Source organism: Cucumis melo, chromosome 11 (assembly GCF_025177605.1).
Source record: "Cucumis melo cultivar AY chromosome 11, USDA_Cmelo_AY_1.0, whole genome shotgun sequence".
Classification (NCBI taxonomy): domain Eukaryota; kingdom Viridiplantae; phylum Streptophyta; class Magnoliopsida; order Cucurbitales; family Cucurbitaceae; genus Cucumis; species Cucumis melo.
In genome coordinates, this window is record NC_066867.1 from 26,185,818 (window position 1) to 26,208,300 (window position 22,483).

A 22,483-nucleotide genomic window follows, 5' to 3' on the forward strand; every position below is an offset into this window, starting at 1 on the left:
ATTTCTTTCCATTGTCTTTTTTTTTCTTTTACGTTGTGTACAAAAAATAGCAAAATCTAAATTGGAGTAGCCAAATGTAAAGTATAAAAAAGCAAACAATTGTGTAAAAAAAGATTATAAAGAATCTTGAAAAACAATCATTTAGATTGAAGTAGCTAAATGTAAACGATCCTGTAAAAAAAGTAAACGATCGTGTAAAAAAAAAGATTGTTTATAAAAATCATTTAGATTGGAGTAGCCAATGTAAACGATCCTTTAAAAAAAAAGTAAATGAAAAAAAATCGTATATAAAGAATCTTGCAAAAGAATCATTTGGATTTGAGTAGCCAAATATAAATAATCGTTTCCGTTTACCAAATTTTGAAAAAAAAATCATATCTAAACAATCGCATATAAATTGTAGCCATATCTAAACCATCACGTATAAATTGTAGTCATATCTAAACGATTGGGTATAAATTGTAGGCATATCTAAACGATCGCGTATAACTTGTAGTCATATCTAAACGATCGTGTAAAAAAGTGTAAAAAAGTAAACAATCGTGTAAAAAAAAATTAAAAACAATCTTGAAAAAAATATCATTTAGATTGGAGTAGCCAAATGTAAACGATCGTATAAAAAAAGAGTAAACAATCTTGAAAAAAAATCATTTAGATTGAAGTAGGCAATATAAACGATCCTTTAAAAAAAAGTAAATGATCATGAAAAAAATTAAAAGATATTGTTTGTAAAAAAAAAAAACATTTGGATTGGAGGAACCAATGTAAACGATCATGTAAAAAAAAAAAAATAAACGATCGTATAAAAAAAATGTAAACGATTGTGTCTCAAAAGAATTAAAAAAATCGTGTACCAAATTTTGAAAAAAAAATCGTATCTAAACGATCACGTATAAATTGTAATCATATCTAAACGATCGCGTATAAATTGTAGGCATATCTAAACAATCGTGTATAAATTGTAATCATATATAAACGATCGTGTATCAAACAATAGCCAAATCTAAAACGATCGTACATATATTATGCACATGTTATTCATGGTGAGATTGACACAACATTTTTGGTATTTTACACGGTAGGTCTTTAGACTTTTTCCATTTTAGAATTGTTTTATAGAATGAAAATATTTTATCATTTTTTAATATTTTTGAAAAGATCGTTAATGAAAAAGATAAATGAAAATAACTAAATAAAGAAATAGAAAAATATTAATATCAAAATTAAACGGAAGAAAATACCTTAGTTACACATTAATTATAAGAATGGAACTAATATATAAAAGACTAAGCTTCATTTGTGCAAATAGGTGTTTGCTTTAAAGGATTGAAATGTTTGTGTGTTTATATATATATTAAAAAAGTTTTTTCATTTGAACGTGAGTTTATAATAAATTTTAATAGTGGTTTTAATATATTATTGATTAATGAAGTTTGGATTTAATCACATAATAAACTGTACCCTTACTATATTTTGAAGATTAAATTAGGATAGTGTAATCCTAAAAAATTGTATTTTTCGAGTTTTGAAGTATTAAAAATGTATGATAAATTAGGAAGTTTCAATGTATCTAAAAAAAATATATTTAAACTTTCAATTTTGAATTTATTATAAATCGAATATTTTGCCAGTATACTCTACCCAAAATCTCAAATAATTAAAAGTTATTACATTTATTAAAAAAAGATTAATACCAAGATAGTATTAGACAAATTAACACATAAAAAAACTATTAAACACAAAATTAACAACAAGAAACGTTTGGTAAAGTAAAATCATTGACGATAAAAATACAATTTTCAAACGACCAAAGCAACAATATCAATTCACAATTACATATAGCTAGGAAAGGCTTTATTATTTGGCATGCCCAAACGAATTTTAATGGAAATTTGAAGGGATGGATTGTGAATTCTGATATGTCAATTTGTTGGGTCGACTACAGACTTTCCGAATCTCGCCTTCCAATCCAGTGAGTGGTTCAATGTCACTCATTTTGATCATAGCTGCCACGAAGTCAGATTCAAAGGCTGCGCTGTCGTGACTGTAGAGTTCAACCAAGGAATCCGTGGATCCACCATCGTGTAGTACCTGATCAGAACGAAGCAAACCCTTTTTCTCCAAAAGGTTCTGAAGTCAAATGGCGTACGGTTGTCGTCTCCTCCATTTCTTGGGCAATTCCTTTGTTTTTCCTTGGCGAATGACTTGTCGATGTTGGTCTCGTTGTAAATACGGTTCTTGAAAAACATGCATCTTGCTTTTCCAATTGTGTGTGCCCCTACATGCACCAACAGTTAACTCGTAAAAATTTGAAATCATTCGAGGAGATATTACTGCAATATGTGTGTGACTGACAATTTTGCATGGTAGAATTATAAGAAAAACATAGTAATTATTCAGGGTATGCATATTTATCCAATAACAGTTATTATGAAGCAACTACATTGAGTGATTTTCTTTGCTCATCCTATTACTTTTAGAGCAAAAGAAAATATATAAACAACGAAAACTAATGGTGATACCAGTTAAAGCAACCAAATCCTTTGGTGAAAGGCCTTTGTGTTGAAGTTAAATTAATCTAAACTTAATACATGAATTTGCATTATTAAATATGCATGAATAGGTGAGATACATGGAATAGTTAATAATCACTAAATACATTGATATATGAATAGTCACATGTATTGATATTTATTGTTAATGACTTTTAATATACTTTTCTACTAGTATAAATATGTGTAAGGTTTCTCATTTGTAAATAAGAAAGAAAGTAAGAAATTCAAGTTTAAGAAATATTATTCAAGTTCTTTCTTCTCAATTGTGTGAATAAGAGAACAATCTTCTTCTCTTGTTTCTTGATTTGTATTGTAAGGGTCTATTACGTTTCCAACAAGTGGTATCAGAGCTCCAGTTAGATATGACTTCAAATGGTATGTTGCAACCCCAACTTCCAAGGTTCAGCGGGAAGAATTTTAATCAATGGAGTATTCAAATGAAAGTGTTATACGGCTCTCAAGAATTGTGGGATATTGTTGAAAGAGGATACACTGAAGTTGAGAATCAGAGTGAGCTCACAAATCAACAGCTTGTTGAGTTAAGAGAAAATCGTAAGAAAGACAAAAAGGCTTTATTCTTCATTTATCAAGCTGTTGATGAATTTATTTTCGAGAGAATTTCAACAGCTACTTCTGCAAAGGCGGCTTGGGATATTCTAAGATCTACCTATCAAGGAGAAGATAAGGTAAAGATGATAAGGTTACAAGCTCTCAGATCCGAATTTGATTTCATTAAAATGAAAGAAACTGAAACTATTGAAGAATTTTTCAATCGTATTCTTGTAATTGTCAATAGTTTAAGATCAAATGGTGAAGAAGTAGGCGATCAAAGAGTTGTTGAAAAGATTCTTAGAAGTATGCCAAGAAAATTTGAGCATATCGTCGTTGCAATTGAAGAATCGAAAGACTTATCTACGTTGTCTATAAATAGCTTGATGGGTTCTCTTCAATCCCATGAGCTAAGATTAAAACAATTTGACGTTAACCCCGAGGAAGCTTTTCAAATGCAAACTTCATTTAGAGGCGGTTCACGTGGAAGACGTGGTGGTCATGGAAGACGAGGAGGTGGAAGAAACTATGATAATAGAAGCGGTGCAAATTCTGAAAATTCACAAGAAAGCTCTTCTTTATCTCGAGGAAGAGGAAGCAGAAGAGGAAGAGGCTTTGGCAGAAACCAAGGAGGTGTCGTGGTAATTTCTCTCAAATTCAATGCTTTAATTGCTGAAAGTATGGTCATTTTCAAGCAGATTGTTGGGCACTAAAAAATGGAGTTGGAAATACCACCATGAATATGCATAAAGAACAAAAGAAAATTGATGAAGGAATTCTATTCCTCGCATGTAGTGTTCAAGACAATGTTGTAGAGCCTACATGGTATCTTGATAGTGGTTGTAGTAACCACATGACAGGAAATAGAAGTATATTTGTTACTTTGGATGAATCTTTCCAAAGTGAAGTAAAGACTGGTGATAATACCAGACTACAAGTCAAAGGCCAAGGTGATATTCTTGTGAAGACAAAGAAAGGGACAAAACGAGTTACAAATGTGTTCTATGTTCCAGGTCTAAAGCATAATCTTTTGAGTATTGGCCAACTGCTTCAACGAGGTTTAAAAGTTTCATTTGAAGGTGACATATGTGCAATTAAAGATCAGGCCGGTGTTCTTATTGCCAAGGTAAAAATGACTGCTAATAAGATGTTTCCTCTTAACTTTACATATGGCAAATATCTTGCTTCAACAGCATATTGAAGGATCCATCCTAGCTTTGACATTTTAGATATGGTCACTTAAACTTCAAATCACTATCTTATTTGTGCAAAAATCATATCGTGAGAGGTATACAAAATATCAACCATGAGACAAATATTTGTGAAGTGTGTATTCTTGCAAAACATCATCGAGATTCATTTCCAACTGGGAAAGCTTGGAGAGCCTCTAAACCTCTCGAGTTGATTCATACAGATTTGTGTGGTCCTATGCGAACAACAACAAATGGAGGTAATCGATATTTCATAACCTTCATCGATGATTTCAGTAGAAAGTTGTGGATTTATTTTTTGAAAGAAAAGAGTGAAGCACTTGTATGTTTTAAATCCTTCAAAACTTTTACTGAAAATCAAAGTGGTTACAAGATAAAAACTTTGAGATCTGACCGTGGTAGAGAATATATAGCTTTTGGTAATTTTTTCAAGGAGCAAGGAATTCATCATCAAATGACAGCTCGAATGACTCCACAGCAAAATGGAGTTGCAGAGAGAAAAAATAGAACAATCATGGAAATGGCGAGAAGTATGCTAAAAGCAAAAAATATGCCAAACGAATTTTGGGGAGATACTGTTGCATGTACTGTTTACATTCTAAATCGAGCTCCAACAAAGAGTGTTCCAGGTATGACTCCTTATGAAGCATGGTATGGTGAGAAACCATCTGTTAGTCATTTGAGAGTGTTTGGGAGTATAGCTTATTCTTATATTCCAATTCAGCTAAGAGGCAAGCTTGATGATAAATCTGAAAAATGCATTATGGTAGGTTATAGTGAAAATTCTAAAGCTTATCGATTGTATAATCCTATGTCAAGAAAAATTATTATCAGCAGAGATGTGATTTTCAGTGAAGATGAATCATGGAACTGGAATGACGACGTTGATGAAGCTAAAAGTCCATTTCATGTTAATATAGATGAAAATGAAGTTGCTCAAGAATTAGAGCAAGCGGAAATTCAAGCGGTGGAGTCATCTTCGTCCTCAACGTCATCTTCCACAAGTGATGATGAAATCTCACCAAGGAGAATGAGGAGTATTCAAGAAATTTATAATAATACTAACAGGATTAATGATGATCATTTTGCTAATTTTGCATTATTTGCTGGTGTTGATCCTGTAACTTTTGATGAAGCCATCCAAGATGAGAAATGGAAGATTGCAATGGATCAAGAGATTGATGCGATAAGAAGAAATGAAACATGGGAGTTGATGGAGCTTCCGACAAACAAACAAGCTCTTGGAGTAAAATGGGTGTATAGAACAAAGTTGAAGTCAGATGGTAATGTTGAAAAATACAAGGCAAGACTTGTTGTAAAAGGCTACAAGCAGGAATATGGTGTGGATTATGAAGAAATATTTGCCCCTGTGACAAGAATTGAGACCATTCGATTGATTTTGTCATTAGCTGCTCAAAATGGATGGAAAGTTTATCAAATGGATGTAAAATCCGCTTTTTTGAATGGACACTTGAAGGAAGAGATATTTGTTGCACAACCTTTGGGCTATGTGCAAAGGGGAGAAGAAGAAAAAGTGTACAAGTTGAAAAAAGCTTTGTATGGATTGAAGCAAGCTCCGCGAGCTTGGTACAGTCGTATCGACAGTTTTTTTCTAAAGACAGGATTTCGAAGGTGTCCATATGAGCATGCACTCTATGTCAAAGAAGACAAGTATGGCAAATTTCTCATCGTTTCTCTTTACGTTGATGATTTACTTTTTACTGGAAATGATAAATTTTTGTGTGATGATTTTAAGAATTCCATGAAAAAGGAATTCGAGATGAGTGATATGGGTCTCATCCATTACTTTCTTGGAATTGAAGTTAATCAAAATGAAGGAGAAATTGTCATTTCACAGCAAAAGTATGCTCATGATTTACTAAAAAAATTTCGGATGGAAAATACTTCACCTTGCAACACTCCCATGGATGCAAATTTGAAATTGTGCAAGGATGATATTGGAGAAGCAGTCGATCCAAGTTTATATCGAAGCTTAGTTGGAAGCTTAATGTATTTGACAGCAACAAGACCTGATATTTTATTTGCTGTAAGTATGTTAAGCAGATTTATGACAAACCCGAAAAGAAGTCATTGGGAAGCAGGAAAAAGAGTTCTTCGTTATATTCTTGGCACCATTAATTTTGGAATTTATTACAAGAAAGTTTCAGAATCAGTGTTGTTTGGTTTTTGTGATAGTGACTGGGGTGGTAATGTGGATGATCATAAAAGTACATCTGGTTATGTTTTTAGTATGGGTTCAGGTGTTTTTTCATGGACTTCAAAGAAACAATCTGTTGTTGCCCTTTCTACAACCGAAGCAGAATATATCTCGTTAGCTGCAGCTGGATGTCAAGCTTTATGGCTTCGGTGGATGTTAAAAGAATTGAAGTGTACTAAAAAATGTGAAACCGTTTTATTTTGTGATAATGGATCTGCCATAGCATTATCAAAGAATCCAGTTTTCCATGGAAGAAGCAAGCATATTAGAATCAAATATCATTTTATCAGAGACTTGGTTAAAGATGGAGAAGTGATAGTAAAATATTGCAAGACTCAAGATCAAGTGGCTGATATTTTTACAAAGGCGCTCAAGTTTGACTTATTTGTTAAATTCAGAGGAAAACTTGGAGTTGCTCAAGTTTAGATTAAGGGAGGATGTTGAAGTTAAATTAATCTAAACTTAATACATGAATTTGCATTATTAAATATGCATGAATAGGTGAGATACATGGAATAGTTAATAATCACTAAATACATTGATATATGAATAGTCACATGTATTGATATTTATTGTTAATGACTTTTAATATACTTTTCTACTAGTATAAATATGTGTAAGGTTTCTCATTTGTAAATAAGAAAGAAAGTAAGAAATTCAAGTTTAAGAAATATTATTCAAGTTCTTTCTTCTCAATTGTGTGAATAAGAGAACAATCTTCTTCTCTTGTTTCTTGATTTGTCTATTACGTTTCCAACACTTTGGTATTGAATCGATTGATGAGGGTGGCGGTTGGCGGAGGAATGGCACCAGTGACATCAGAGAAGCTGGCTGTTTTGGAATCTCTTCTTCCCAATTTCACTTTCCAACTTGGCCCTCCTAACTATAAGAATTAATATATCCAGAAAACAAGGGGAAGAAATTCAACATCATCATATCAAACCAAAATGAGTGTTGTTTCGAATGAGTTTAATAAATTAAACAAAATAAACTCACTGCTACAGTGGAGTCACGAGCAGTAAGAGTCAAAATATCAGCTCAAGAGACAATGCCGGGACAAATTTTTTCTAATTTTTCCTTTATACTTGCAATCACGTTGAACCCTCTAACAGATCTATTGTTAGGAGCTGCTGTTTGCTCTCCAAGAAACGTTGGAGTATCATCTAGAAGGATTGATCCATCACAACCCTGATAAATGAATGATTTGCAATACAAGATTTAGAAAAAAAGAAAGCATGAAAAGCACATATCATCACACAATTTGAATTTTCTCAATAAAGTTTTGGAAAATATAGTGTCTCATGCATATGCATATAAAAAAAAAATGATAGGACAAAATAAGAAGAGGTTTCCATACATTGACAAAGCAATCGTGAAAATGGAGGCGGAGAAGGGAAGCACCCATGCGAGCTTCCTTCGCAACGGCAGACCAAACACCAGCTCGAACGACACTGAGGAGCTTAGGGCAAGTCTTATAGTAGAAGTTGGGAGAAAGATGAGCCAAGGAGCTCTGCATGAGTACTGCGAATAAATCTAATGTTAAAGCCAAAACCATTTTGTTACGAGAAGAGAACATTGTAATGGCCATTGATTTTAAGTAAAAGGGAGTGATTAGTAATTAGAAGAGAATAATTGAATAAGCTAAGAGAGAAGAGATGATTGAAGGCTGAAGGTTGAAGGTTGAAGATGAGAGAGGTATTTATACATAAAGTGGAGGGATATATTAATGTGGAAATTAATGTTTAGAAGAAATTTGGAATTGGCTTTGTAATAGGACAATGGATTTGTTGTATAGTATAAGGAGTCTTGGAAAGTTCCAACGTCCAAAAATGGCCATAAAATAAACTCGATGGTGAGAAGGAGATCAGTATTATTGAACAGTTTGGTTTTTTATTTGATTGGTGTGCTGAAGACGCCGTCTTAGTGTCCCTAAGTGGACTTTGGGTAATTTAACATTATTAACCCAAATCCAACTTTTAGGATTATTATGTATTTAGCCGACACATTTTTAAAATTCATGCAGTAGTCCATTATTTTTCATTTTTAAATTTACGATACTTTTATCAATATTAAACATATAAACTAAAACACTATTCAAGTTTTAATTATCATTTAGGAGCCGTATTTGAATCCCACTTTTTGTTTCTATATTAAATATTCAAATTTTGAATGCATGAGTTTTATATGTTTTGAAATAATTAATATTGATAATTAACATTTATAATTTATATTAAGTAGTTCATTTAATACAAAATATTATTGATAAAAAAAATTAGTTGAAATTAATTATGCATCAATCGCAATTTACAGAAGAATTTTCGAAAATAGAAAATTTTACAAAATTTTACGAGATATTTACAAAATTTTAAATTCTATTCTCGATAGACAGTGATATGCTTCTACCACTTATATTGATAAATAGTAATAGAAGTCTATCCGTGTCTTTTATTGATAAAATCAAAAAATTTATTATATTTTGTAATTATTTTAATTTATTTCACTATATTTAGAAAAGTTTCATATTTATATTTAATAATTAATAAAAATCAATAGTACTAAATAGGTGGCATTAGTTTATAAACTAATTAATAAGGTATATATATATATATATATATATATATATATATATATATATATATATATATTGTTTTATCATCCAATCATAAGAATTTCACACTTTTGCAAAAGTATTAATAGTCGACGTTAAGTGAGTTTTAAAGTTGTCTGAATGATAATATTTTGAGTTACAAAAAGTAAAATTTTATGAAACATACAATGATATTGCTGGAATTTGTGTCCTAAAACTCATACTTTGTTATTTAATTCAATAAAATTTATTATTGAATGTTATAATCTTAAAACCAATAATTTTAAGGTCCCAAGACTATTTACTAGTTTGTCATATATACTTGAACTTTATGTAGAGACATAAACATGGATTAAGTTCAAGTTAATAGCCCAAATGGTCTATAGTGTATGAATAAGGTTGGATGCCTTATTCTGGATAAACACTATGGATGCTGCCTGCTCTGTAGTTAGTACAAACGATGTAATCCTGAATCGTTCATGTAGAGACATGGGAGTGGGGGCGTCCTATGTAAATAGTTTGCATAAGACTGGAACCACGAAATAGTCATTTTTAGTTATAACACCGTAAACTATAAACTGGCTATTTCAATTATGATGACCTAGGTAACTTGATCTTAATCCTGAGCTAACTATGAACTTCTGTTCATTCAGTAGTATCCTTAGATCTGTATAGGTGAGGACAGCTCAACATCGCTGGCTCAATAAGTCTCCCATTTTAGGGGTAAGACCGAGTGAATAGCTAGGGACATAGGGTGCAAGATGAAATTCACTCCTACCCACTTCTGAGATAGTAGATAGGTTGTTCCCTTAAGGACTAAATACAAATCTTGAACAAGGGGCCCCACCTTCTCATTGGCCCGAGAAGGATTCTGGTTTAAAGGTTGGACCTTAAACCAATTGTTCAATAGTGGGTCTTAAGGAGCAAGATGTAATCTCGGGGGTAAAACGGTATTTTAACCTAGCCAAGATTACGAACAACCTGTGAATGATCGACTTACCCATCATGGTTATATCAGGTGGACAGAAATATATCTATAGTGAGGGAAGTGCAACTAAGAGTCTTTAGTGGAATGACTCTTTAGTTAACGAATGTTGATTAACTTTGGTCTAAAAGAGTTTAGCCAGTTAATCTCGAATCGTTGGAGCCCATGATCTATAGGTCCATTAGGTTCCCGTACTAGCTCATATGGATTCACACTACTACAAATTTGATCTTTCTTGATGCACGCAAAATTTGATTTCTTGATGGTCATGGCAAAGGACCATCAAGAAAAATATTTTTCTTGATACAATGTTTATCTTGACGGTCATGTACGTTAAGAAAAGTTCCCATATTTTGTTAAAGAAATACGAAAATTCGTAAAAAATGTGGATTACTAATTTCCTTGATGGGTAAAGTTCCCTTAGTTTCGTTGATGGTCCGTAAACGTCAAGAAAACTATTTCTCGATGGACAATAAACATCATGGATAATATATTAGTTGACGGGCAATGCCCATCCAGATAGCTAGGTTTTCTTGATGGACAAGATCCATCAAGGGATGAATTTTCTTGATTTGCAATGACCATCATCGAAAAAAAATTAATATATTTGTTTTGGATTTCTTGATGGGTCGGGTTTCTTGATGGACATAAAAGAAAACGATGGGCAAGATCCATCAAGAAAAAGAATTATAATTTTGAGTTTGTGATAAGATCATGGGTAAGGCCCATCAAGAAAACGATAGCTTAATTGACAATGCCCATCAAGAAAAAATATTTCCCACTTCCGGACCCTCATTAACGGACTAAAACACGATATTCATCATTTTTATCTCATTCACTCTATTCCCAAATTAAATTAACACTACTCTAATTTTATCATTTTTCTTATTAATTTCTAATTTTTTTAAAAAAAGTAAAGTCAAATGGTTAGGTACATAACTTCAACAATTTTTTTCTAATATTAAATTAATAAATCCATTTACATTTAAATTTTTTTAAGAAAACCCATTAAATACAAAAGAACAAATGGTGTAGTTATTAATTAAATTTAAAATTATTTAATTTATTGTTATATCTATTAGTTATTCAATCAATTAAAATAAAAATATATATGATTTCGAATTATTTTACGTCAAGTATAGTTCAGAGTTTTCTTGACATTGTGGTCGCGTGAAGTATAGGTAATATTTACTTGACGTGAAAAAAAACGTCAAGTATAATTTACATTTTTATTTAAAAATATTTTGGAAATGTTTAATATAAAAAATAAAAAATAAAAAAATAAAAAGTATAAACATATCATTTATTCCATCCTTTCATTAAATAAATTTATTAAAATAAACTTAATAAAATAAGGTTATCAAAATTAATTTGTTAAAAATTATTTTAATAAAACAATTTATTAAAATAAATTAATTTATAAAATTTCCCTCGTAGCCCTAATTTTCATTTTCTCCCTTTCTCTTCCAAATCCATCTCAAACCTCCATCTCAATATCTCAAACCTCCATGTAACGTCCCGAATTTTCGAGGTAAATTTTATCTTTTTGCGGGGATACGAAATTTTTTGAATTTAATGTTTTGTAAATTGCTATAATAATAATATGATATTAATTATATTATTAATATTATTTTTTTATTATTATTATAAATTATTATTGTTATTATTACTATTATTTAATATTATTATTATTTAATATTATTATTACATTATTATTAATTAATATTATTACTAATTATATTATTATTATTATTATTATTATTAAATATTATTATTATAATTATTATTTAATTTAATATATATATATATATATATATATAAAATAATTCTTTTTTTTAAAAAAAACCCTAGACGCGCGCGCCGCCCCCCCCAGTTTTTCTTCTTCCTTTCCCCGACGGCCTTCTCCTTCTTCTTCACTCTCTTCTCCATCCGACAGCGACGCCACCCTTCTCGTCAATCTTCTTCTTCGTTTCCGACAGTGCCAGCTTCGCCTCCTTCGTCGCCGTCGTCGGAATCTCCCCGCTCCAGCCTTCATCTGCCGCGACCATCCATTTCCGAACGCCCTTTCGATCTCACGCACCCGGACGCCGCCGTGCATCTTTCACTCCACCGCGTCCGCCGACGCCCTGCCACTCTCCGCCGCGTTGAAACGGAACCGGTCGTCGGACTCCTCCAAGCCGCGAAGCATTCCGTCGTCGAACGCCGAAGACCGATGTTCGTGGTCGCCCCTGTTCCAAGCTGACCCGACCCGAGACCCATTTCCAGCCGAGCCGCGAGCCACAAGCAGATCCAGCCGAGTTGCGAGCCACAAGCAGATCCAGCTGAGCCGCGAGCCACAAGTCGAGCCGAGCCGAGAGCCGAGCCGAGGACCGAGCCGAGCCAAGACGAGCCGAGGACCGAGCCGAGCCGAGCCGAGCCGTAAACTGATCCAAGCCGAGCCGAGCCGCGAGCTGGCCAACCCAAGCCCCGAGCCAAGCCAAGCCGAGCTCCCTGTTTATCGAGCCACCTAAGCCTTCCTTCCTCCACTCCGGGTCACGGTGAGTTCTCGGTAAGGATTGTTTTGATGATTTCCCTAATGTTGCTATATCCGATTCGAGTTGAATATTGGAATAAGATTTGGTCCTACCTTTCATTCCTTGAAGGTATTAAGGAGTTGACGTATAAGTTCTCGGGTTCCGCGGCAGGCTTGTTTGGAGATAGCTTTCCTTTCCTTGGGTAAGTCAACGGATGTCGCTTAGGACCATTTAAAATGACTTCTACTAGTGTCATCGATTAAAACCTTCGTGTTTTCGTTTAGGTGGATCCGTTGAGCGTGGACTCGATCGAGGGGCATAACCGAGTATCAGGTAAGGGTTTTCCTACTACTGGACCTCGAATCGAGGCTGGAAACGTAATAATCCACAGGGGATTACACGTTAGTAACTGTACCGAATAAATATATGTGTGATTGACTTTTAAGTATTGTTGCTATACTCTTGTCTGATGTAAAGGTAACGCGACCGCTAGTTGTAGCTTGTGTGCTATCGGGTGTAAGGAGTTGCTTGCGGATAGACCCCGATGCTGGATGTTCGGTATAGGGTGGTTATGTTAATAAGCTACGTTGTAGATTGGGATTTTATGTCGATGGACCCTGAAGTTTACGGTTAGGTACGTGGTAGTCATTGGTCTGGGCATTGATCATGGAGTTGGTCGGGGAAGGACGGTGAGTCCGATTTTGATTGATTAGTTGATTGGGTCTAGGGGTTACCATAATGGTGTGCGAATTGGAAACGCGTATAGCAACTGAGGGTGTAGTTGTTTAAACCTATACTATCTGACTGACAAAGCCTATGGCGGAACTGTAATATGAATGTCGTTGGGGTATGACTGTTGTAGACGGTTTAGTATGGACTGAGGGGTAACGGTTAGCTTCATCTATGGGGTAGTGTGCCTTACGGATATGTGCATCCTTCGGGAGCACTAGACTGATATGTGCATCCTTCGGGAGCACTAGACTGATATGTGCATCCTTTGGGAGCACTAGACTGATGTGTGCATCCCTCGGGAGCACTAGACTGATATGTGCATCCTTCGGGAGCACTAGACTGATATGTGCGTTCTACGGAACCACTAGACTGTTATGTAGGGTACCCCCGAATAGGAAGTTAACTGTTGTTCCCTAACGGGCCCAATAGTGGGTCCCTTACTGGGTATGTTTATACTCACCATTTTCTCTTCTTTAACTTTTCAGGTAAGGGCACAGCGAGGGGCAGACCGACGAGAGGCAGGAAGGATGCGTGAAGGCCATATGGACGCGTCTGGTTTTCTTATTGCTTCCGCTGATGTTTTTTGTTAGAATATGTGGTTTTGTGATTTTGAGTTGATGACCTGAGTTTTTATTTGAAACTTTTGTGACTGTGATTTAAAATAGGGCCCGATACTTTTTTTTTGTAATATTTCTAACGTTTTAAGAAATCGTAACCGGTCCGTTATGAATTTTATGTTGTGTGGTCGAGTTTTGGTATTGAGTAGTGACCTCAGCTTAGTCCGGAAAGTTGGGTCGTTACAGTTGGTATCAGAGCCTAAGTTTAAGGTTCTGTAGACTGACTTATAATGTGAGTCTGTGTTTTGTGTCCTTATGGCTAAAACGATCCTTGCCACTCGTCAGGTACGCTCTCATGAAAGTATATGTATAACTCTATATGCATTACCTTACCTAAGTTAAACTGCAAAGTTAATTACCATTTATGACTAAAGGGATCATTGGTGGTTGTTAGGGAAATGCCGCCAAGGAGAGGTGCACGTAGGGGTGGCCGAGGAGGCCGAGGAAGAGGAGCAGGACACGTTCAGCCTGAGGTGCAGCCTGTAGCCAAAGCCACTGACCCGGCTGTGCCAGTTACTCCTGCGGATCTAGCTGCCATGGAGAAGAGGTTTAGAGATTTGATTATGCAGATGCGGGAGCACCAGCAGCCTGCCCCGCCAGCTCCAGCGCCAGCTCCAGCACCAGCTCCTGCTCCAGCTCCAGCTCCAGTACCAGTTGCGCCCCAGGTTGTGCCGGATCAGTTGTCAGCAGAGGCTAAGCACCTGAGGGATTTCAGGAAGTATAATCCCACGACATTCGATGGGTCTTTGGAGGACCCCACCAGGGCTCAGCTGTGGTTATCGTCTTTGGAGACCATATTCCGATACATGAAATGCCCTGAGGATCAGAAAGTTCAGTGTGCTATTTTTATGTTGACTGACAGAGGTACTGCATGGTGGGAGACTACAGAGAGAATGCTAGGTGGTGATGTGAGTCAGATCACGTGGCAACAGTTTAAGGATAGTTTCTATGCGAAATTCTTCTCTGCTAGTTTGAGAGATGCTAAGCGGCAGGAGTTCCTGAACTTAGAGCAGGGTGACATGACAGTGGAGCAGTATGATGTGGAGTTCGACATGTTATCCCGCTTCGCCCCCGAGATGATAGCGACCGAGGTGGCCAGAGCTGATAAGTTTGTTAGAGGCCTCCGACTGAACATTCAGGGTTTGGTCCGAGCTTTCCGACCCGCTACTCATGCCGATGCACTGCGAATGGCAGTGGATCTCAGTTTACAGGAGAGGGCTAACTCGTCTAAGACCGCTGGTAGAGGTTCAACATCGGGACAGAAGAGGAAGGCTGAGCAGCAGCCTTTTCCAGTGCCACAGCGGAACTTCAGATCAGGTGGCGAGTTTCGCCGCTTCCAGCAGAAACCTTTTGAGGCAGGGGAAGCTGCCAGAGGGAAGTCGTTGTGTACCACTTGTGGAAAGCACCATCTGGGCCGTTGCTTATTCGGGACCAAGACTTGCTTTAAGTGTAGGCAAGAGGGTCATACAGCTGATAGATGCCCGTTGAGACTTACGGGGAACACGCAGAATCAGGGAGCAGGTGCTCCACATCAGGGTAGGGTCTTTGCTACCGACAAGACTGAGGCTGAGAGGGCAGGCACGGTGGTGACAGGTACGCTTCCAGTATTGGGGCATTACGCCTTAGTTTTGTTTGATTCGGGATCGTCATATTCTTTTATCTCTTCCGCATTTGTGTTGCATGCCCGCTTAGAGGTAGAGCCCTTACACCATGTTCTATCAGTATCTACTCCTTCCGGGGAGTGTATGTTGTCGAAGGAAAAGGTGAAAGCATGCCAGATTGAGATAGCAGGCCATGTGATTGAAGTAACGCTGTTAGTCCTGGATATGCTCGACTTCGATGTAATCCTGGGTATGGATTGGTTGGCCGCTAACCACGCCAGTATAGATTGTTCCCGTAAGGAGGTAACGTTTAACCCTCCCTCGATCGCCAGTTTTAAATTTAAGGGAGGAGGGTCAAGGTCGTTGCCTCAGGTAATCTCAGCCATCAGGGCCAGTAAACTGCTCAGTCAGGGTACTTGGGGTATCTTAGCGAGCGTGGTGGATACTAGAGAGGTCGATGTATCCCTGTCATCAGAACCGGTGGTGAGGGACTATCCGGATGTCTTTCCTGAAGAACTTCCAGGGTTACCTCCGCACAGAGAGGTTGAGTTTGCCATAGAGTTGGAGCCGGGCACGATTCCGATATCCAGAGCCCCTTACAGGATGGCCCCCGCAGAGCTGAAAGAATTAAAGGTGCAGTTACAAGAATTGCTTGATAAGGGATTCATTCGACCGAGCGTGTCCCCTTGGGGTGCGCCAGTTTTATTTGTTAAGAAGAAGGATGGATCGATGCGTCTATGCATTGACTATAGGGAGTTGAATAAGGTAACCGTTAAGAACAGATATCCCTTGCCCAGGATCGACGATCTATTTGACCAGTTGCAGGGAGCCACAGTGTTCTCTAAGATTGATCTTCGGTCGGGATACCATCAGCTGAGGATTAAGGATGGTGATGTACCAAAGACAGCATTTCGTTCCAGGTATAGACACTACGAGTTTATTGTGATGTCTTTTGGTTTGACGAATGCTCCGGCCGTGTTTATGGACTTGATGAACAGAGTGTTTAGGGAGTTCCTAGATACTTTTGTGATCGTGTTTATCGACGATATCTTGATATACTCCAAGACGGAGGCCGAACATGAGGAGCATTTACGTATAGTTCTGCAAATACTTCGGGATAATAAGTTGTATGCAAAGTTCTCGAAATGCGAGTTTTGTCTGAAGCAGATGTCCTTTCTGGGCCACGTGGTTTCTAAGGCTGGAGTCTCTGTGGATCCAGCTAAGATAGAGGCAGTCACCGGTTGGACCCGACCTTCCACAGTCAGTGAGGTTCGTAGCTTTATGGGTTTAGCAGGTTATTATTGACGGTTTGTGGAGAACTTTTCTCGTATAGCTACTCCTCTCACTCAGTTGACCAGGAAGGGAGCTCCTTTTGTTTGGAGCAAGGCATGTGAGAATAGTTTCCAAAACCTTAAACAGAAGCTAGTTACCGCACCGGTTCTTACTGTACCTGATGGTTCTGGCAGTTTTGTGATTTATAGTGATGCTTCCAAGAAGGGTTTGGGTTGTGTTTTGATGCAACAGGGTAAGGTGGTCGCTTATGCTTCTCGTCAGTTGAAGAGTCATGAGCAGAACTACCTTACACATGATTTAGAGTTGGCAGCGGTGGTTTTTGCTTTGAAAATATGGAGGCATTACTTATATGGTGAAAAGATACAGATATTCACGGATCATAAGAGCTTGAAATACTTCTTTACTCAGAAAGAATTGAATATGAGACAGCGAAGGTGGCTTGAGTTAGTGAAGGATTACGATTGTGAGATACTGTATCATCCAGGCAAGGCAAATGTGGTAGCTGATGCTCTTAGTAGAAAGGTATCACATTCAGCAGCACTTATTACCCGACAGGCCCCATTGCATCGGGATCTCGAGCGGGCTGAGATTGCAGTGTCGGTGGGGGCAGTCACTATGCAGTTAGCCCAGTTGACGGTACAGCCGACCTTGAGGCAAAGGATCATTGATGCTCAGAGTAACGATCCTTATTTGGTCGAGAAACGTGGCCTAGCAGAGGTAGGGCAAGCAATTGAGTTCTCCATATCCTCTGATGGTGGACTTTTGTTTGAGAGACGCCTCTGTGTGCCGTCAGATAGTGCGGTTAAGACAGAATTATTATCTGAGGCTCACAGTTCCCCATTCTCCATGCACCCTGGTAGTACGAAGATGTATCAGGACCTGAAGCGGGTTTATTGGTGGCGTAACATGAAGAGGGAGGTAGCAGAATTTGTTAATAGATGCTTGGTGTGTCAGCAGGTTAAGGCACCAAGGCAGAAACCAGCGGGTTTATTACAACCCTTGAGCATACCGGAATGGAAGTGGGAAAACGTGTCCATGGATTTCATTACAGGACTGCCGAGAACTCTGAGGGGTTTTATGGTGATTTGGGTTGTGGTGGACAGACTTACCAAATCAGCGCACTTCGTTCCGGGTAAATCCACCTATACTGCTAGTAAGTGGGCACAGCTGTACATGTCTGAGATAGTGAGATTACACGGAGTGCCAGTGTCGATTGTTTCTGATAGAGATGCCCGTTTCACTTCCAAATTCTGGAAGGGTTTGCAGACGGCTATGGGAACGAGGTTAGACTTTAGTACAGCTTTCCATCCACAGACTGACGGTCAGACTGAGCGTCTGAACCAAGTTTTAGAGGATATGTTGTGGGCGTGTGCATTGGAATTTCCAGGTAGCTGGGACTCCCACTTGCATTTGATGGAATTTGCTTATAATAACAGTTATCAGGCTACTATTGGCATGGCACCATTTGAGGCCTTGTACGGCAAATGTTGTAGATCCCCGGTTTGCTGGGGTGAGGTGGGTGAGCAGAGATTGATGGGCCCTGAGTTAGTTCAGTCTACTAACGAAGCGATACAGAAGATTAGATCACGCATGCATACCGCTCAGAGTAGCCAGAAGAGTTATGCAGATGTGAGGCGGAAGGATCTCGAATTTGAGGTAGGGGACAAGGTGTTCTTAAAGGTAGCACCTATGAGAGGTGTCTTACGATTTGAAAGGAGGGGAAAGCTGAGTCCCCGTTTTGTTGGGCCATTTGAGATTCTGGAACGAATTGGCCCTGTAGCTTACCGCTTGGCGTTGCCACCATCACTCTCGACAGTTCATGATGTGTTTCATGTTTCTATGTTGAGGAAGTACGTGCCAGATCCATCCCATGTAGTGGATTACGAGCCACTAGAGATTGATGAAAACTTGAGCTATACTGAACAACCCGTTGAGGTGCTGGCTAGAGAGGTGAAAACGTTGAGGAATAAAGAAATCCCTTTGGTTAAAGTCTTATGGCGGAATCACCGAGTAGAAGAGGCTACATGGGAGCGAGAAGATGACATGAGGTCCAGTTACCCCGAACTGTTCGAGGAATAAAACTTTCGAGGACGAAAGTTCCCTAAGGAGGGAAGAATGTAACGTCCCGAATTTTCGAGGTAAATTTTATCTTTTTGCAGGGATACGAAATTTTTTGAATTTAATGTTTTGTAAATTGCTATAATAATAATATGATATTAATTATATTATTAATATTATTTTTTTTATTATTATAAATTATTATTGTTATTATTACTATTATTTAATATTATTATTATTATTATTTAATATTATTATTACATTATTATTAATTAATATTATTATTAATTATATTATTATTATTATTATTATTATTATTATTATTATTAAATATTATTATTATAATTATTATTTAATTTAATATATATATATATATATATATATATATATAAAATAATTCTTTTTTTTAAAAAAACCTTAGACGCGCGCGCCGCCCCCCCCCAGTTTTTCTTCTTCCTTTCCCCGACGGCCTTCTCCTTCTTCTTCACTCTCTTCTCCATCCGACAGCGACGCCACCCTTCTCGTCACTTTTCTTCTTCGTTTCCGACAGCGCCAGCTTCGCCTCCTTCGTCGCCGTCGTCGGAATCTCCCCGCTCCAGCCTTCGTCTGCCGCGACCATCCATTTCTGAACGCCCTCTCGATCTCACGCACCCGGATGCCGCCGTGCATCTTTCACTCCACCGCGTCCGCCGACGCCCTGCCACTCTCCGCCGCGTTGAAACGGAACCGGTCGTCGGACTCCTCTAAGCCGCGAAGCATTCCGTCGTCGAACGCCGAAGACCGATGTTCGTTGTCGCCCCAGTTCCAAGCTGACCCGACCCGAGACCCATTTCCAGCCGAGCCGCGAGCCAAAAGCAGATCCAGCCGAGTTGCGAGCCACAAGCAAATCCAGCTGAGCCGCGAGCCACAAGTCGAGCCGAGCCGAGCCGAGGACCGAGCCGAGCCGAGCCGAGCCGTAAACTGATCCAAGCCGAGCCGAGCCGCGAGCTGGCCAACCCAAGCTCCGAGCCAAGCCAAGTCGAGCTCCCTGTTTATCGAGCCACCTAAGCCTTCCTTCCTCCACTCCGGGTCACGGTGAGTTCTCGGTAAGGATTGTTTTGATGATTTCCCTAATGTTGCTATATCCGATTCGAGTTGAATATTGGAATAAGATTTGGTCCTACCTTTCATTCCTTGAAGGTATTAAGGAGTTGACGTATAAGTTCTCGGGTTCCGCGGCAGGCTTGTTTGGAGATAGCTTTCCTTTCCTTGGGTAAGTCAACGGATGTCGCTTAGGACCATTTAAAATGACTTCTACTAGTGTCATCGATTAAAACCTTCGTGTTTTCGTTTAGGTGGATCCGTTGAGCGTGGACTCGATCGAGGGGCATAACCGAGTATCAGGTAAGGGTTTTCCTACTACTGGACCTCGAATCGAGGCTGGAAACGTAATAATCCACAGGGGATTACACGTTAGTAACTGTACCGAATAAATGTATGTGTGATTGACTTTTAAGTATTGTTGCTATACTCTTGTCTGATGTAAAGGTAACGCGACCGCTAGTTGTAGCTTGTGTGCTATCGGGTGTAAGGAGTTGCTTGCGGATAGACCCCGATGCTGGATGTTCGGTATAGGGTGGTTATGTTAATAAGCTACGTTGTAGATTGGGATTTTATGTCGATGGACCCTGAAGTTTACGGTTAGGTACGTGGTAGTCATTGGTCTGGGCATTGATCATGGAGTTGGTCGGGGAAGGACGGTGAGTCCGATTTTGATTGATTAGTTGATTGGGTCTAGGGGTTACCATAATGGTGTGCGAATTGGAAATGCGTATAGCAACTGAGGGTGTAGTTGTTTAAACCTATACTATCTGACTGACAAAGCCTATGGCGGAACTGTAATATGAATGTCGTTGGGGTATGACTGTTGTAGACGGTTTAGTATGGACTGAGGGGTAACGGTTAGCTTCATCTATGGGGTAGTGTGCCTTACGGATATGTGCATCCTTCGAGAGCACTAGACTGATATGTGCATCCTTCGGGAGCACTAGACTGATATGTGCATCCTTTGGGAGCACTAGACTGATGTGTGCATCCCTCGGGAGCACTAGACTGATATGTGCATCCTTCGGGAGCACTAGACTGATATGTGCGTTCTACGGAACCACTAGACTGTTATGTAGGGTACCCCCGAATAGGAAGTTAACTGTTGTTCCCTAACGGGCCCAATAGTGGGTAGTGTGCCTTACGGATATGTGCATCCTTCGGGAGCACTAGACTGATGCGTGCATCCTTCGGGAGCACTAGACTGATGCGTGCATCCTTCGGGAGCACTAGACTGATGTGTGCATCCTTCGGGAGCACTAGACTGATGTGTGCATCCTTCGGGAGCACTAGACTGATGTGTGCATCCTTCGGGAGCACTAGACTGATGTGTGCATCCTTCGGGAGCACTAGACTGATGTGTGCATCCTTCGGGAGCACTAGACTGATGTGTGCATCCTTCGGGAGCACTAGACTGATGTGTGCATCCCTCGGGAGCACTAGACTGATATGTGCATCCTTCGGGAGCACTAGACTGATATGTGCATTCTACGGAACCACTAGACTGTTATGTAGGGTACCCCCGAATAGGAAGTTAAATGTTGTTCCCTAACGGGCCCAGTAGTGGGTCCCTTACTGGGTATGTTTATACTCACCCTTTTCTCTTCTTTAACTTTTCAGGTAAGGGCACAGCGAGGGGAGACCGACGAGAGGCAGGAAGGATGCGTGAAGGCCATATGGACGCGTCTGGTTTTCTTATTGCTTCCGCTGATGTTTTTTGTTAGAATATGTGGTTTTGTGATTTTGAGTTGATGACCTGAGTTTTTATTTGAAACTTTTGTGACTGTGATTTAAAATAGGGCCCGATACTATTTTTTTGTAATATTTCTAACGTTTTAAGAAATCGTAACCGGTCCGTTATGAATTTTATGTTGTGTGGTCGAGTTTTGGTATTGAGTAGTGACCTCAGCTTAGTTCGGAAAGTTGGGTCGTTACAGTCTCAATATCTCAAGCCTCCATCCAATCTCACCGCCGTCGTTGGACGCCGACCCACCGTAACCCACCACCGCCGTTGGACGCCGACCACCGTAACCCACCGCCGCCGTTGAAGCCGCACCAGATCCACCGTTGAAGCCGCAACGCTATCGCCGCCTACACGTCTAAAAGCCGCAACGCCGCCCACACGCCCACACACTGTACTGCCACCGCCCACACGCTGCACCGCCGCCGCTGCACTCGCTGTAACGCTCCGTCGCTGCACCCGCTATAACGCACCGCCGCCGCATCCACTGTAACGCCACCACCATCGCCACTATTCATCGGTGAGTCTCTTCACCAATGAACTTTGAGTTTGTTACATCGATGGAGTGGTTTAGCCTTTGTATTTAACTTAGAGATGTTTAATTTACTATTTGTTTAATACCTAATAATGGGTAATTTACTGTTTAATTTGTTTGGCTTCTATGGTAGAAATGTTTGTTTGGCTTTTATGGTAAATATGGTATTGATCTACATTTAAAGGGATTGATTTTTGTATGAATG

General features: G+C 38.8%; 2 long non-coding RNA genes and 1 pseudogene across 2 annotated transcripts; 2 read left to right on the forward strand and 1 right to left on the reverse strand.

Annotated features, from left to right (window-relative positions):
• Nucleotides 1-1,881: 1,881 nt before the first annotated feature.
• On the reverse strand, nucleotides 1,882-8,109 carry LOC103502963 (peroxidase 4-like; annotated as a pseudogene).
• Nucleotides 8,110-12,610: 4,501 nt separating this feature from the next.
• On the forward strand, nucleotides 12,611-13,898 carry LOC127151689 (uncharacterized). Its single transcript, XR_007824793.1, has 4 exons — nucleotides 12,611-12,642; nucleotides 12,748-12,820; nucleotides 12,903-12,951; nucleotides 13,836-13,898. It is a non-coding gene; the product is annotated as an uncharacterized LOC127151689 (long non-coding RNA).
• Nucleotides 13,899-19,961: 6,063 nt separating this feature from the next.
• Nucleotides 19,962-20,500, forward strand: LOC127151690 (uncharacterized). The gene is made up of 3 exons (XR_007824795.1): nucleotides 19,962-19,993; nucleotides 20,099-20,171; nucleotides 20,254-20,500. It is a non-coding gene; the product is annotated as an uncharacterized LOC127151690 (long non-coding RNA).
• The last annotated feature ends 1,983 nt before the right edge of the window (nucleotides 20,501-22,483 follow it).